The following is a 17,795-nucleotide window of genomic DNA, read 5'->3' as shown; positions in this document are numbered from 1 at the left end:
AGGCTTCACGAGGCTCCGAACCAGTCGCCTCGAGCAGCGAGCAACAGGCAGTGTTGTAATGCCATCTGGCGGCGTGCGGTGTCTTCCTGATCCAGACTGTGTCGGTGGGGACAAGGGCTGCATGAGGAGAGGCGCTCACGGGCTGGAAAATAACCCAGTGTGCTCCTCATTAAATAATACTGTGACCGGCAACCATGACTGTACTGCGCGCAAGAAGGAGGGAGTGGGAGGGGTGAAACAGCGAGAGGGAAAAGTGGAGAAGGGAGAGGGAGGAGTGGAGGGAGAGGGAGAGGTGGAGGGAGAGGGAGAGGGAGAGGGAGACTGTAACGGAAGGAGTGCGGCGAGGTCCTATTTTTCCGTGGTGAGAGGATAAGACGTGAGTGTGAGTGGAGGAGGGTGGCGGCGCTACTGAGGAGCTGGGAGGAAGAGGAAGAGAAGGGGAGCCATAACACCTTAATGGTTTAGGAAGGGACGACCTGAAATATGTATAAGAAGATCCAAGTGATGAAAGAGAAGCCAGTATAATGAGTAGTTGAGAGGAAGGTTACCACGTAGATTATTCAGGAAAGAGTGTTAAGAGGAACAAGAGTGCATGTGAAGAAGATCAGGGCAAGAGTTTTTTATGAGAATGAAAGGAGACTAACAGGGAGGTGAAAGTGACACACTGAGAAAAAAAATGACTACGGAAGTGATTATCAATGCAAGGAGAGCAAAGTGCGGTATGATGTAGTCACTGGTTGAAAGGCAATAGGAGCGAGTCAAAAGGGACAACAATTACAAAGTGGTGAGCGGGACAGGAATTAGAAGGAAGATAGAGACGGAGAAAATCTACAGGAGGATAAAACAAAAGAGAGAGAGAGAGAGAGAGAGAGAGAGAGAGAGAGAGAGAGAGAGAGAGAGAGAGAGAGAGAGAAAGGAAATGTAAACCTGCAGAGGAGTGACGAGGCACTGAGGTGAAGGTCCCCGAACAGAGGCCAAGGCGGTAGTAAAAAATGACAGCATAAGTGTCTTGAAACAGTTCAAGTCATAACAAGTGGAAATACAGAAGCAGGCAGGGAGTTCCAGAGTTTACCAGAGAAAGGGATGAATGACTGAGAATACTGGTTAACTCTTGCATTAGAGAAGTGGACAGAATAGGGGTGAGAGAAAGAAGAAAGTCTTGTGCAGCGAGGCCGCGGGAGGAGGGGAGGCATGCAGTTAGCAAGATCAGAAGAGAAGGAGTTGATAAGACGAAAAGCTTTTAATTCTACCCTGTCTTAAGAGCGGTTACTGAGGGTTACTGAAAAGATGAGGGAAGAGGATGGGGAGTGAATGGGAGCCTGCAGAGGAGTGACGAGGGTTACTGGGAGGTTAAGGGAAGAGGATGGGGAGTGAATGGGAGCCTGCAGAGGAGTGACGAGGGTTACTGGGAGGTTAAGGGAAAAAAAGGATGGGGAGTGAATGGGAGCCTGCAGAGGAGTGACGAGGGTTACTGGGAGGTTAAGGGAAGAGGATGGGGAGTGAATGGGAGCCTGCAGAGGAGTGACGAGGGTTACTGGGAGGTTAAGGGAAGAGGATGGGGAGTGATCGCCCTCCAAGGAAACTTGTCTTCCCTTCATCCTCACGAGCCGCCATTCAGCAGTGTGTCACCCATCACAGGTAGAAAGAGAGAGAGAGAGAGAGAGAGAGAGAGAACCAAGCGGAGGTTCCCGAACTGTAAACGCGATATAAAAAAAAAGCTAATTCGATGTGATGGAGGATGGGGAGGACTGGGAGGGAAGGATGAGGTGGTGGTGGTGGTGGTGGTGGTGGTGGTGGCGGTGGTGGTGATATGCCTGTTTTATAGTGTCGGGCTGTTCATACATAACGCTTCATACAATAATGCTTTCTACTAAAAAGTGTAAGAGCCAAGACCGCAGTGCTCTTCAAACACATTCCATTTCATTATTTTGTTACTTGAGACAGACCAAATGCTGCACATTATGGAATTACTGACAACACTATCGATGCCAAATACCTGACAAAAGAAATGCCAGGCAAGCAAGGCGCACGGCGGCACACAGGGCCTGGCCTCGCGTGCCGCTCACACTGCTGCCCACGAGGCGCTTGATGAAATTCCCGCGACCACTGGGCGAGGCGCGCAAAGTGGCCCACGAATTGAATGTCCAAGCAGCGCCAGCTTGCTGTGTGTGTGTGTGTGTGTGTGTGTGTGTGTGTGTGTGTGTGTGTGTGTGTGTGTGTGGTTAAATAGTAATGTTTTGGCGCGCCTCCACACGGAGTTCTCAGATCGTGAGAGAAAGGCGTGCATCATTTATGTCTCAACAATGAAGTTCTGTTTGTTTGTTTGTGAGCCGCTTCCCTTGGAAACTCTCATACTGACCATAAGCTTATTTTCACCTCTGACACATCTATCTTTTCCAAAATATACCTGTAATTCAACTCCATTCACTGTCTCTACAGCACTTAAACATGTCCTCCTCCACCACAAGAATCAGCTTTTAGCAACCCATCATAAAAGAAAGGAAAGTTAAGTATTCCATCTCACACTCAGCGGCTTTCCGTCTTCACAACAAAGCACAAGGCAGGGCCAGGCGTCCCCCGCCGCCCTGCCAGCCTGCGCCTGTAGGTGCGCCTCCTCCACCCTTACTTCATGAATGCTTCGCTACTCCAGTGCATTGTTATCATCACCACACCACCATACCACACCACACAATCACTTGCGCCCCCTTCATTCCTCCTTCCTTTTTTCTCCTCCTCTCATATTCGTCATTTTCTTCTTTTCGTCCTCTTCCTCCTCCTCATCCTCCTCTACACAATACTATTACTACTACTACTACTACTACTACTATAACTACCACCATCACTTCACCGTTACTTCCCTTCATTCCTTCTTCCTTCTTCCTCCTCCCCCTCTATTCCTCCTTTTTTCCTCTTCCCACTGCAACAATCTACGCATTTCACACTTGGAAATACATTGAAATGGTCGGAAAACCCTGGAAAATGAGGGAAATGTTGACAAAGAGAGACAGACTGGTAGGAGGGAAGGTCTCGGTCTGGGTCCTGATTGTGTTGTGATAGTGGGAGACGCTCTGAACGGGATTGCACCTATATTTACGTAACATAATTCATTTTGAAAATCACGAGAAGAAAGAAGACGCCCAGACTGGAATGCACTACAAATTCTGACTCGTCGTTTACTTTAATTAATACCCAAAATAAAAAAAGATTACCGAACTCAGTAATAATAACGAAATATCCAAAAAACAATCTGTATTTTTTACGAACGGTGCTACAAAAACATTATAATATCTAGAAACAAAACGCAGCCAGACTAGATCCTATTATATATTCTGAATCCCCCCAAAAATGTCCTTTTTAGACAAATAAAGAAAACACGAATTGATCGTCGTATAAAGAAAATAGTTTTTCATTTTTAGCAACGGATGTATGTTAAATTTGAAAATACGCATCGCTACACTAGATTTTATTGAATATTATTACTTGGTACATGTTTCTTATATTTGTTAAGTCTTAAATCCAATACCAATACAATCCTAGGCGTGCTAATTAAGAAAAAAACATGTAAAATATATAAAATGACGAACCGGTTTATTTTCGACAAACAAAAACACATCTAGACTGGATTTTATTATGTGTCATTCCTTGTTATAGTTTCCTAATAATAAATCAAATATCAAAACAATGCTAACTGCATCAGTAGAAAGGAAAGAATAATGATACCGCGCCGAATTTTTTTTCTTTTTTTTTTCCTCCTTTCCTCAGTACCTCTTCCCTTTTCTATCCTGCATACTCTTCCTCTTCCCTTCACCTTTCTTCCCTTTCCTAGTACTATATATCCCAAGTTTAAAAAAAACACCTGGAAACTGCTGGAAATCCTGAAATTTACGCTAAATATTGACGGGGAGAGAGTGTTACCATAGCAGAGACGGGACTGGGCTGGGCTCGGCGGGGTTTGGCAGGGCTGGGCGCCAAGGATACTGTGGTGTGTGTGTGTGTGTGTGTGTCTGCCCTCTGTGTATGTGTGTGTGCGTGTGTGTGCCCTCTGTGTGTGTGTGTGTGTGTGTGTGTGTGTGTGTGTGTGTGTGTGTGTAACTGTTCTGTTTGTTTGTGTGTGTGTGTGTGTGTGTGTGTGTGTGCGTTTAAGTGTATAACTCCCTGTGTGTGTGTGTATGTGTGTGTGTGTGTGTAATAATAATAATAATAATAAACGGTTTATTATTTAGGCAGTTAACAAAGTGAAAATGTACATAGGGGGTGGGGAAATACTGAACATTAATCCTTAAGGTAAGTCTAATCTAGAAGGGACTATTGATTGATGGCTCGCACCATGGTAGGAATCGCACTGAGTCTGTACCAGTCCGTGCGCGGCGCTGTGTGTGTGTGTGTGTGTAAATATCTAACTTCCCTGCGTGTGTGTGTGTGTGTGTGTGAGGCAAAAAAACGGAACTATTGGTTGGATGGTTGATTACTCTTAGATCATAGTTAACGTTACATCGACGTCACGAAAGAACGCTGACACTGGACGGCGATTATCCACTCAGAGATACAGCAAAGGGAAACAGCAAGGAGAGAAATTGCAATGGAACGTTTTCTTCACTGGAGACGACACCTGCATCTTTCCTTCCTCGTAAACACTTGATGATGCTGAGTGTTGGAGAGTATGAGGTTAGGTACCTTAATTAGTGGAATCTGTCTGCGTATCAGCTTCACGTGAGGGATTGGAAGGTTTTTTAATCGCTGTTTGTCTCAATGTTTAACTCTGCGACTTGTTACCTGACTGACACTTTTAGGATTTGACATTTTTAGTATTTTTTTTTTTTTTTACAGTTTCCGTTGTCCTTGGCCAGAGCAGCAATTACATGAAAAAAAAAAAAAAAAGTTAAGAGTAAAAGGAAATCGTGAGAACGTGGATGACATTAAGCTTTAGCGAACACGAAATCACATCTCACACAACAAAATACAAATTTGGAGCTAAAGGTTCATTATTGGCTAAGCACCTCACTCTGTAGCTGCGCGTGTCCGTCCCGGCAAGCACGTGGGCGATATTGAACGTTACAAAGCATGAAATCAAAGGCTCTTAATTGCTGAGTTCCATCTAGGTATTCATTTCACGTCACGGACTCAAGGGTCATGGCTCCAGATCTCTTACGTTGTAACTGCACGGTTCCTTTCATGTAATGTAGAGTATGAATTCAAATAATCTCTGTTGAAATGCATCTGTGTATTTATTCCACGTTAGGGACTATAAAATTAACTATGAAATGTCAAACGAGATCCATTTAGTTAATATTTAGTTAATAAACACCCCGTCTACGTATTAATCAGAAGAAAACTGTGCTAAACAAGCATATCACTAGTGGCGATGCTAGCGCTATTGATGGTGGTGGTGGTGGTGGTGGTGGTGGCGGTGACGGATCCATGTTATCTCGTGAATCAACCACTGAAGTCATACAGCGGTGGTGGTGGTGGTGGTGGTGGCGGTGACGGATCCATGTTATCTCATGAAGTCATACAGCGGCCCAGTTAGCGGGCAATAATGCTATTTCTCACCCAACCAATTACAACAAAGGCTGGGACAAAGTTGAAGCCGTTCCCTCTACCCCGCGTCCCCACTACAGGCCCCGCCACCTGCTGACGGCGATTCCTGTGTGGGGTGGCAAATACTTGACAGCTTTTGTGCATTTCATTGGATTCATTTAGTGGAGAGAGAGAGAGAGAGAGAGAGAGAGAGAGAGAGAGAGAGAGAGAGAGAGAGAGAGAGAGAGAGAGAGAGAGAGAGAGAGAGAGCGTGTGTGCGTGTTAAGATTACAAAAAAAGAAAGAGCACAATAAAATAAGGGGAAGCTGCAAGAAGCCATCAGGCCTACACGTGGCGGTCCCTGTATGAAACAAACCCACCTATTTATACCTGTCACTTCCTAAGTACTCAAGATTCAAGGATAGAAAGCACTTAGACTAACACTGACACACAGCACCTTTGATACTGCAGGTATTAGCCAGGTTACATAACATCAGAATAGATAACTAAAGACTCTGAGTTGATAATTACGAAGTCTAACAATAATGCACCGCGGCTTTAATAGTGGAGTTACTAGTTACTATGTTAGGTTAGATCAAGTCAAGACAACCGAAGACTGAGGGTTAAGAAGTGGTAAGCCTAATTCTGATAGTTCCGCAGCTCTAACCTTGAGCGAGACATGCTTGGTGATGCATTAAGCGGCGCAGCGAGCGATGATCTCCTTTACGAGGGAATAAAACCATCAGGCGGGACGTTTAGTGAAAACCTTCATCCCGTAAACAGCAACTCGACGGCTGGCTGTCGGATCAGGGCGGAGGAGTCAACCTCTCGCTGTGACTGTTGTGTTCAGGCTTCACATGGATGTGTTAAGATGTAATGGATATATTTAGCGTATCTCTGTAATGAATATGTTTAGGGCATCCCTGTAGTAGTAGTAGTAGTAGTAGTAGTAGTAGTAGTAGTAGTAATAGTAGTTAATAGTAGTAGTAGTAGAAAAAAAAAAAAGAGGAGGAGGAGCAAGACTCATTTACGTTCCTGTTTCGGATTCAAAAGTTATCATTAATAAGCCACTGTAAGAAATGTTTATGCCAGTTACGTATTAATGTTTCAGTACACGTCATGCTATTATCAATATAAAGACATGCGTTAGCAATACTAATTCAAACTCTAAGTTAACACACAATGCAACGCTTCACTCTCTTACCACGAGTATTTTCAAAGGCCACAGAGATGACTACCATGTTCCCAAGAGTGTTTCTCGTGTCAGTAATGTACCTCGTTGATCTATCACTAGTACTATATAAAACACTCTTAAAAACCAATGTAACTTCACAACGACTATTTTCAAAGACCACAGAGATGAGTACCATGTTCCCAAGAGTTTATCGTGTCAGTAATGCAGAAATCTTGTTAATCTGTCACTCATACCATAAAACACTCTTAAAAACCCACCTAACTTCATCACTACTATTTTCAAAGGCAACAAAGATGATTTGCTGTATTATGAAGCGTTTCTCCTGTTAATGGTGTGGAAATTGTGTTAATATGTCACTATAAATATAAAAACACCGTAAAAAAGCTCGTATAAATTCGTCTGTGTAGAGTCCTTTGAAAGTAGTGGAGTTGTGGCGTAGAAGAGTTTGGAAATAAAGTCCTTAGAGGGAACATCACTGCCATTTAACAATACTCGGCTTATTAACAGTAAATAATGATATCTATCACTGCGCCTGCCACTGACATCTTCACTTCATTTTCAGACTCATGAATGATTGCAAACAATGAATAAACAATAAAGTCAAGTGAAGTTTCGATCTCCACAATAATTACTACATTAAGAACATAAGAACATAAGAAATAAGTGAAGCTGCAAGAAGCGACCAGGCTTACACGTGGCAGTCCCTGTGTGAAATATACCTACCTATTTCCACCTATCATCCCCATCCATAAACCCGTCTAATCTTCTCTTAAGGCTCCCTAATGTCCTAGCACTAACAACATGATTACTGAGTCCATTCCACTCATCTACCTCTCTATTTGAGAGCCAATTTCTTTCTATCTCTTTCTTAAACCTAAATTTTTAAAGTCTGAACCCGTTATTTCTTGTTCTGTCCTGGTTTCTGATCCTAAGAATTTTGCTTACGTTCTCCCTGTTATAACCCTTATACCACTTAAAGACTTCTATCAGGTCCCCTCTTAACATACGTCTCTCTAAAGAATGTAGATTTAACAGCTTCAATTTCGCTTCGTAAGGAATACTCCTCATCCCCTGTATCCTTTTAGTCATTCTCCTCTGTACTGATTCTAATAGACCTATATCTTTCCTGTAATGTGGGGACCAGAACTGCACAGCGTAATCTAGATGAGGTCTGACCAGCGCCAAGTATAATTTTAATATTACTTCCAGCCTTCTACTTTTTAACACTCCTAAAAATTAATCCTAGTACCCTATTTGCTCTGTTTCCGGCCTCAATGCATTGTTTTCCTAGACGGAGTTCAGAGCTAACTGTAACTCCTAAATTTTTCTCGTACCCTGTACCTACCAGAGTTTGGTTGTTTATTGTGTACCTACTGTGTGGGTTTCCTCTACCTACGCTAAGTACTTTGCATTTGTTGATATTAAGCTGCATTTGCCATCTGTCCGTCCGTTCATTCATCCTTCCTAAATCTGCCTGCAAGGCGATGGCATCAGATTCTGACATAATTAATCTACCTATCTTTGTGTCATCCGCAAATTTACTAACATCACTGCTAATTCCACTATCCAAGTCATTGATATATAATTTTGTTAGTATAATTTGCTGGTGTATTTATTATATTTCGTATGATAACGTTGGTATTTACAAATTAAGAAAAAACGTATTTAACTCAAACATTAGAGCAAAGGGAATCATACTCAGAATATGACTGTCACTGGAAGACTTTCTTGCAATAAACAGCAACATAATATCATCAGTACATTTATCACGTTAATCGAGAATAATGCTGGCGAGTGATGAGCCTGTAGCAGTGCTATCAATCCTGGCTTCAACAGTCGTCCTCAGAAGGGCAACAAAAATAAATAAATAAATAAATAAATAAAATAGAGTAAAATAAAATAAAATAAAATAAAAGTCTCCGGACCCTCCGAGAAGTGAAAAGGTAACAGGAAAAGATTTTAAAATTTCCAGTGAACGCACTAATGAATCCCAGCGACTTGCATAATAGATTCGGTGCGATGGGTGGCGGAGGCAGCGAGAACAGGCAACAAGATCCCTTCCTTGAGTCGCCTCTTTCACTGTGACACCACCATTGTGACAGAGCAGAGTTACACTCAGACTTCCCAGCTTTAAGGTGAGATAAAGAGCGTGGCAATCAATGTACGCCCTCCTGCTGGAGACACACGGCTCTGTGATGTGCCTGGCGAAGATGATACTTGTTGGCAAAGTAATACTAGTTAATTCTAGGTAATTATGAGCTTGTCTTTGTGTTGTCTCCTCTACGGTCTGGCATCTTGCTTTTTCTGACAGTTTTTTGCCCTTGACCAAAGACATTCTTACATTAAAAAAACGGAAAATCAAAGTAAAAGCCTTGGACAGTAAGAAGATTGTCACAAATACCTCCTCTGTAGTGGATCGAAAGACAGCACAGGCATGATAGGACAAAAAAAAAAATAAAAATAAATAAATAAATAAATAAATAAACAAATAAATAAATAAAAATAAATAAATAAATAAAAAAACGAACGGAAAAAAAATAACGTTTACATGAACCCAAAGAAATAAGCTGAACCGAATGAACTCAGCAGGCAATTAAACGTGAAGACAAACATAGTAATGAAAACACCCAAGGCGGTCCAGGGTACGAGCAAGGCGCCTTTCCTGGTGTTCAAGGTCAGAGAGGACAGCGAGGCCTAAGACTTGTCAGCAGCTCAGGAAACACGACGCCTGGAGCGGCTGGTAAAGATGGAAATTTGGAGATTGAAATTCATGCATACAGAGAATGTGTGTCGTGAAGATTTCCCCTCCTCGCAAGATTCATGTAGTCGATGGAATTAGGTGAGATATGACTGCCTGAATGTGACCAGGTCGCACTCCTGATGCAGGAATACGGTGAATAAGCTTGATATATTTACACTTCAACTTTCCCTCTGGTCTCCTCGATAATTCTTCTATTTGTGTCCCTCGATGCAATGATGATCACCTATAAACACCAAAATGACGCGGGTTATTTTACGTTGGATAGCAAAACGTGGCCATGATGCTACAATACGGTGAATATTCTTGGTACATTCAACCTTCCCTCTCGTCTTCTCTATAATTCTTCTACAGTAACACTTGAATGTCATAATTATCACCTGTAAACGCCAAACCGATGCGGGTTACTTTACGATAAAAAGCAAAATGCTGGTATGATACTGGAACACTATGAAAATTCTTCAATCTTCATCCTTTCTTTCTCGATAAAACTCTCGCCCTTCGCTGCCACAACTGTTACCTGTAAACAACGAGCGGGTTACTTTACGCTGGGAAGTAAAATAAGTGACCATCGTGAGCATTATGACAAGCACTCATCTTCGTTCCTGGAGAAGGTAAGATAAGAGAGCGAGTGAGGAGGTAATTCATAGAAAGAGTGAGACAAAAAATTTTATGACATACATTAAACTGCCATAAAGAAAGAAAGTAAATAGTGAATGTTGTCTTTACTTGTGCATAGATAAGGTAAGAAAATAAAGAGAAAGGGCTGCATTCACCTGTGCACAGAGAAACTAAGAAGGAAAGACTGGCAGCTCAGTTCATCTGCGCCCTGAGTAAGTATGAGAAGTAATGAGAAATACATTCACCTCTGTAAATAGAAACAAAGTAATTACGTAATAGAGAAAGCAAGAAAAAGACTGGCCCTGCATTTATTTGCCTCTTTGTAGAGAAAATTACAGAGGAAAAAAATTACAGCCATAAGGAAACCACGAAGAAAAATAGAGGAAAAAGAATGAGAACCTAATTAACAAACACATCGGCAAAATGAGACGAAAAACACTTCAAAGGAGCATTTAGAAACCATTATTTTGATTAGGTGGAAGAAGAAGAGACTTGAAAGGTAACAAATGGCGGGTCACAGGGTGCAAACTCCATCAAATTTCCTTCTTGCCGCCTAAACCATCACAGGGGAAGTGGGAGAAAGTACCATCGCCTCTGAGTGTTGGAGTGAGGCAACCTTCAGGCCAAAGACACTTCCGCCATTTTCCACGTGAGATTTCCTGACGTGTTTTTTAAGTCAATCTCTGTGATATTTGTAGTGTGTGTGTGTGTGTGTGTGTGTGTGTGTGTGTGTGTGTGTGTGGTAGAGAGAGAGAGAGAGAGAGAGAGAGAGAGAGAGAGAGAGAGAGAGAGAGAGAGAGAGAGAGAGAGAGAGAGAGAGAGAAATAACCATATAGGGACGGTAAAATAAACAGACATCCAGACATAAAGACAGATATACATAGATACATACATACATACATATACATACAAACAAACAGACAGACAGACAGACAGAAAGGAAGAAAGAAAAAAAAGAAAGACGAGCAAGAAGACAGCCACAAGCAGCCTGTAAGGAGCAGGTCTGGGCAGCTTTCCAGCATCACTAAGAAAAAGGAGGGAAGCTTTAACAATAAGAGGATAAATACGTCCGTCGCCTTTCACCAGAACATTAAGTACCAGCCGTGCTCCTCCTCGCCGCGTAGTTCCCGCCACCACATTCTCTGCGCGACAACAAAACCCTGGAAGCTGCACTGACAAGGCTGACAATGATCACAATTTTGTCTCTGGAAATAATTTGTGTTGTGTTGTGCCGTGTGTATTTTTGGCTGTTGTATAGATTTGTATGTGCTGTATATTGTTGCTACTTTTACGCATCTCAGTGCTTCGTGGGCCATCCTGCATGAACGGTTTCCTGTGTCTACCACATAATTATATACTTACAAAGTGTGCAAGTTCTTCCAGCTGTCCGAGAACATCAAGTGGTGCCCAGTATAGTGTAACTCTCTCCCAGCTCAGCCATCTTAACCAGGTCCATTCTCAAACGATTCAGCCTTCACTAGTTTTAATCTCTATCATGAAAATTACTGGGCGGTTTCGATGTTATTTTCATTATTTTTGTGATAGTGTAACAAGAACTCTTCGTCATCATTTGGAAAACACTCGTGAGAAAGACTATTTTTCTCTCCCTTTGACGCTTCGAAAGTTTATGAGATTCCACAGCGTTTGAAAACACGAGCCTTGGTTTTCCCCACACGACCGAACCACGAAACACTTTTGCGACGCCGAACTTCAGTCATTCCTGCAAAATGATGTTGACGCACAAACCAAGAAACAAAGACAGAGATGTTGAGAAAACACACACACACACACACACACACACACACACACACACACACACACACACACACACACACACACAACAATGAAACACAAGAGACAAGACACAAGCAAGAAAAAAAAAAAACATGGACGAAGGAAATAGAAACAAGAGACAAAGGAGAAGGAAAGAATGTACGAACAAGAAAAAAAAGAGACAAAGGAGATAAACAATAGAAACACGACACATGAGAAAAAGAAAAAAAAGACAAGGAAAAAAGGAACAAGGGAGAAGAAAGGAAGAAGCAACGGAAGTGAAAAATAGGAACACGAGACAAAAGTGAAGGAAAAGACGAGGAAAGAAGAAATGAGGAAATAAACAGGAAAATGTCAATACAATGTGATGATAATTTTCCACGTACAAGAAAGTATCAGTGGTTGTTGTTGTTTATCGTGAGACAAAGACAAAGGTGCGAAATGTTGTCAGCGTTAATTAATTACTATGAGGAATGAAAGGGATTGTGTGACTTGGTTTTATGTTCACTCCATTATAGACGACCCTTTGTGTCCCTTCCTTCTGAGCCCCGCCACAAGACACACTCAGCTGGTAATAATGAGACCACAGTGTGTGTGTGTGTGTGTGTGTGTGTGTGTGTGTGTGTGTGTGTGTGTGTGTGTGTGTGTGTGTGATACTGGTTCGTATTCTGAAACACTTCCTTCTCTCACGCAGAATATTTTCAAAGGGCACAGAGATAAACAGTCGTGTTCTAACAGGTGGCTTCTTCAGTGAATGGGCAGAATTTTTGTTAAATTATCACTGCAATCATAGAAACATCCTTGATAACCACCTTGCCTGTCAGTACAGCTTGATACAGCTTGATAAAAAAAAAAATAGTCGAGAAGAAACGAGGTCCATTACCGTACCACGAATCAGGCACTGTTAGGTATACTACTACTACTACTGCTACTACTACTACTACTACTACTACTACTACAGTTATCAATATTAGAGACAAGTGTCATGAAGCAAGTTTTTTAAAATTATTTTCGTTCTTAGTTTCTTAAGGGGAACAATAAATGTAACTCGCCTCAAAAGACACACACACACACACACACACACACACACACACACACACACACACACTCTCTCTCTCTCTCTCTCTCTCTCTCTCTCTCTCTCTCTCTCTCTCTCTCTCTCTCTCTCTCTCTCTCTCTCTCTCTCTCTCTCTCTCTCTCTCTCTCTCCATCCCCAACCTGTCTGAGTGTCTGATCCCAATGATTCCTGTGACTACTATCACGCTCCACGGCGGGGATGAGATGTGGCAATCACGATCATGCGAGAAACGCGAGGCCCACCTTGGCCAGACATGAGTGTTCGGTTGTGTCATCCAAACACTCAGGTAGACCGATTCCTTAGAGGTGACCAGACGCCGCGGGGTCATCTGTAATCTACATAAAAAATCCATTGTCTGCAAACTCTCTATAGGTACTGATTAGGAAGAAGAAACCAACAAGAATTTAACTATTCCTTACCAGCGTCATCCTTCTTCTTACGCCACATTAAATACTCGTACAAATATTAAGTTCTCTTTGTTTAATTTTAATGCTGCTTGCTAAGAATATTAAACTTTTAAAATATCAACAGATTTTCTCAAAGCATCTACCCACAGACACATCCTGAGCACAGAACACGGAATGCTCCTCAGACGTTGTTAACCTCAATGCAGCTTGATTGAGACTGCTACTTATAAGATATCAATAGATCTTCTCAATGCATCTATCCCCACGCCAGTCCTGGGAGCTGACAACGGAATACTCCTCAGACTGGAGCACGTCCTTGGTGGTGAATGCTGAAGGCGACCCTTGAGCCAGATGATCAAGGCTTTTGCTGCCAGAGCTTAACATGCCCTTCCTTTGAACCATCTGACCGAGTCAGCGGCTTAACGCCGTCTGTTTTCACAGTGTATATAATACGTAACAACAGAGGAGCTCGAAATAGAAGGGTGGGCTAGAGCAAAAAAAAATTGGTAGTGACCTAAAATTAGCCCTGTATTCTGATCCCGAAAATAGCAGCTTAGGGTTTTCCCGCAATTCTAATTCCTCTAATATACTGTAAAGTACAAAAAATAATAAATAAAAAATATATAAATTCTCAAGTTTTGCAAGGAGGTTGTAAGAACACCAGGGGACTTTGGCCTCAAGGAAAATGAAACACACAAAAGGGAGTGCGACATGCCGGCTTCTGAACACTATACCACTGCAAATCTCCGCACTCCTTTCCGACAGGCAACTTGATCTAGACAGCTACAGACCAGACGGCAACACTCAGAAAACACTCCAACACAAAATGCGGCTTGTCACCACCACACACTTCCGCTGCCTCACAAAATCTTCTCCCTCAACAACTTAATTGATGCGCCTCGTCCACACATGTCTGGGACACGCCCCACCCAGCTCGCGTGAAATGACTAAAGAGTAATAGTTGGGAATGAACGGCAGCACCCACTCACTTCCTGCAGACTATTTCACAAGCGCGATAAGACTGACCACTGATTCCTCACCACCAGATGTTTGAGACGCAGTCTTGCATTCCTGATTTTTTTTTTTTCTCTCTCTTTTAAGGATTATTTTCAGAGGCTACTGAGAATATTAGTTTTTTTTTTTTTTTCTGTTCTGTTGATGGTGTACAGCTCTTGTTCACCAATGACAATGATCTGGAAGACATCTCTTGTAACTCTATCGGTTTCCACTGAAGTCAATTAAAAGCAGGTGAAACAAGACGCCGAGACGAGGGCGCGACCACACAAAACCCGCCAAGGAAGACGCGGCATTCCAGCTTTTTCTTGGCCCATTCCACCAAGGCAGTAATTACAAACATTAATTGAACCCACCAAACTCATGAACATTTATAATTTGGGTGAAGGAAATTACAGAGACCCCACGGAAGAAGAAGGCAGGTTTCCATTCCCGCGGCTGCGTCCCTCACGCCAGCGAAGCATCACGATTACTGCACATGCTCAAGAAAAAAAATAAATAATAATAATAATATTAATAAATAAATAAACAAATAAATAAAAAATAGCTGCACATTGTATCTTGGGTAATTCCTGCGCTTTCCTTCCTTGGCTTCTGAGCAAGATGCCTAGATAAGTCAGTAATATTTTTGTTTGGAATAATTTCGCTACCTTCTGGCGCTCATTTACCAAAACCTTTAATTGTGGGTGCGCAATAAAGGTACTGCATTATACTATATATATATATATATATATATATATATATATATATATATATATATATATATATATATATATATATATATATATATATATATATATATATATATATATATATATATATATCCACCTAAGCTTCCTTCACATATTGGTCACTTCACGCTAAGGTTGCAGCTCAAATACAAATAATCTCGTTTCGGTAATACGCGTCAAGTATGAAGAGGGCAACATAACGCGCTTATATTGTATTTCATTAGTAGCTTAATAGCGGGACTCAAAACCATCTTGCACTCCGCTCGTATTGAGGTCAAGCAGCGTACTTACCATCACCATCATCAGTAGTAGTAGTAGTAGTAGTAGTAGTAGTAGTAGTAGTAGTAATATTATTATTATTATTAGTAGTAGTAGTAGTAGTAGTAGTAGTAGTAGTAGTAGTAGTAGTAGTAGTAGTAGTAGTAGTAGTAGTAGTAGTAGTAGTAGTAGTAGTAGTAGTAGTAGTAGTAGTAGTAGTAGTTGTTGTTGTTGTTGTTGTTGTTGTTGTTGTTGTTGTTGTTGTTGTTGTTGTTGTTGTTGTTGTTGTTGTTGTTGTTGTTGTTGTTGTTGTTGTTGTTGTTGTTGTTGTTGTTGTTGTTGTTGTTGTTGTTGTTGTTGTAGTGAGTTTTTGTATGTAATATTTAGTAGTTTAAAACTAATATAACAGACCATTGATGAAAGGATATTTGTTTCTATTAAGTTTAATTCTCAGCATGTAATATTAAACAATTTAGAAAATTAGGATTTAGCAGCGAGTTAAAGCCTAATTAATATTGTGGCAGCAGTTGCGGTTATACTCTAAGGTTGAATGACAATATATTGTTTATTGTTAAATGAACATATATTTTTTTTAAGATAACCTGAAAAAAAAAAAAAAGTGCGCAAAGGTTGTTTCTTGCCTCTTTATCAAAACATGTCTAGTTCACGATATTTAGAGTCTAGCCTACTCACTGACAAAAATGTTTAATAGCCGCGGTATCTTCACCGTGCAAAGTAGTAGTAGTAGTAGTAGTAGTAGTAGTAGTAGTAGTAGTAGTAGTAGACAATAGAAGGAAGAAAACTTTCGAGAATTTTTTTTTTTTTTGTTCTTTTCTCTCTCTCTCTCTCTCTCTCTCTCTCTCTCTCTCTCTCTCTCTCTCTCTCTCTCTCTCTCTCTCTCTCTCTCGTCGTGTATATATTTTTGCTGTTCTTATTCTTTAGTATCTTCTATTCATGGTAACCCTTTTACTTCCAGCACGTCGTAACGCTCAGCACAAAAGCATCATTCATCCATTCCCTCTCCCTTCCCACTCACTCACTTCACTCAAACAACAACCAGCAAAAGTCACGGACATGCTGAGCTTCGACTAATTATTCCGACCTCTCGCTTCCTAGAAAGTAAATCTACAGTGTGAATTTTCTGGTAACAAGCTTTTCTCTTTGCTCTTAATTCTCAATGAGTGTTTTGCTCCTCGCCTGCCCATGACCTTGTAATGAATGCAGGTGAGGCAGGTATGTTTAGAGACGTCGCAGTGAGCGTTTTGATACCAGATAGCGCCAGAATTTTTTATTCTCGCCGGAAAATAAATACTTTTTGGGGCAAGGTTTTACAAGCTTACAAAGGTGTATCGTTGCACAGTAATGCGTCTGAATTTTAAGTCAATTAATTTCGTGATAACTGACAGCACATGACATTGTTTGAGCCTCTATTCATAATTTCAGATGATATTCTTAAAAGAGCCTACAAGTGTATCAAGGCAGGCAATCTGTAATTTTCTACTGACCTCAATGGAAGTATACTAATATATAATTGCATTTTCATGTACTAAACAACAGGCAAATCCATTTAATGTAAAGAAAATATAATTTTGTATCAGAGACTTTATTTTTGCGGTACGATCACTATCCTCGGGTACTTGGGCAGCGAGCAAACCAAAACACAGGACCACGCTTACTCGACTACCCTGCACAATGGATACATCACCGCCACAATCATGGACTACAGCGGAATTAAGAAAATTACTGAAAGAACGAGCTATACCCTATTCTGGATATAGTAAAGCAAAGTAAAGGCCTTTGTATCGGCAAAACTGAGAGGCTGTTGTTTACACTTTACACTCCTTCCTAACGGCGCGCGGCGCTTTCTTTAACTGAAGAATCATGATCAAGATAAGTACGTCGTACGTCCGCCAGCGGTGCTGTTCTTTTTTTTTTATTTCACTGATTACTTTCATATACAGGACGTGTCAGTGATATCTGATATTTTTCAACATTCCCAGATAAAATGCACAAGCCGAAATCAACATCCTTTTATTTTTACTGTTCATACTTACTTAAAAAAAAAAAACATTACCTATTTTTAGTTTTATCTTATAATTCAATTAACAAAGCCTTATCATACACCAGTAAGTATGAATATTAATATTAAGGGTTATGTTTTTAATTTTAGATACACTTGTGCAGCAATTCATGCTGTACTTTTCCTGCCTTTGCCCCAGGAAATCGGAGACAATTAAAAATGCTGGCGCTGATAGGTATCTACCAGCCTCACTGCCACGTCTCTATCTGCATGGATATCTGCATGGAAATGAAATCCACGTGAGAATCGGGTGACTTCAATTTTCGGAGCCATTAATCAAGATAGGGTTAAAGCTTGATGGAGAGAGAGAGAGAGAGAGAGAGAGAGAGAGAGAGAGAGAGAGAGAGAGAGAGAGAGAGAGAG

This window comes from Scylla paramamosain, unplaced genomic scaffold (assembly GCF_035594125.1).
Source record: "Scylla paramamosain isolate STU-SP2022 unplaced genomic scaffold, ASM3559412v1 Contig23, whole genome shotgun sequence".
Lineage (NCBI taxonomy): Eukaryota > Metazoa > Arthropoda > Malacostraca > Decapoda > Portunidae > Scylla > Scylla paramamosain.
The sequence above is the reverse complement of the archived record's forward strand: the minus strand, read 5'-3'. Positions refer to the sequence as shown.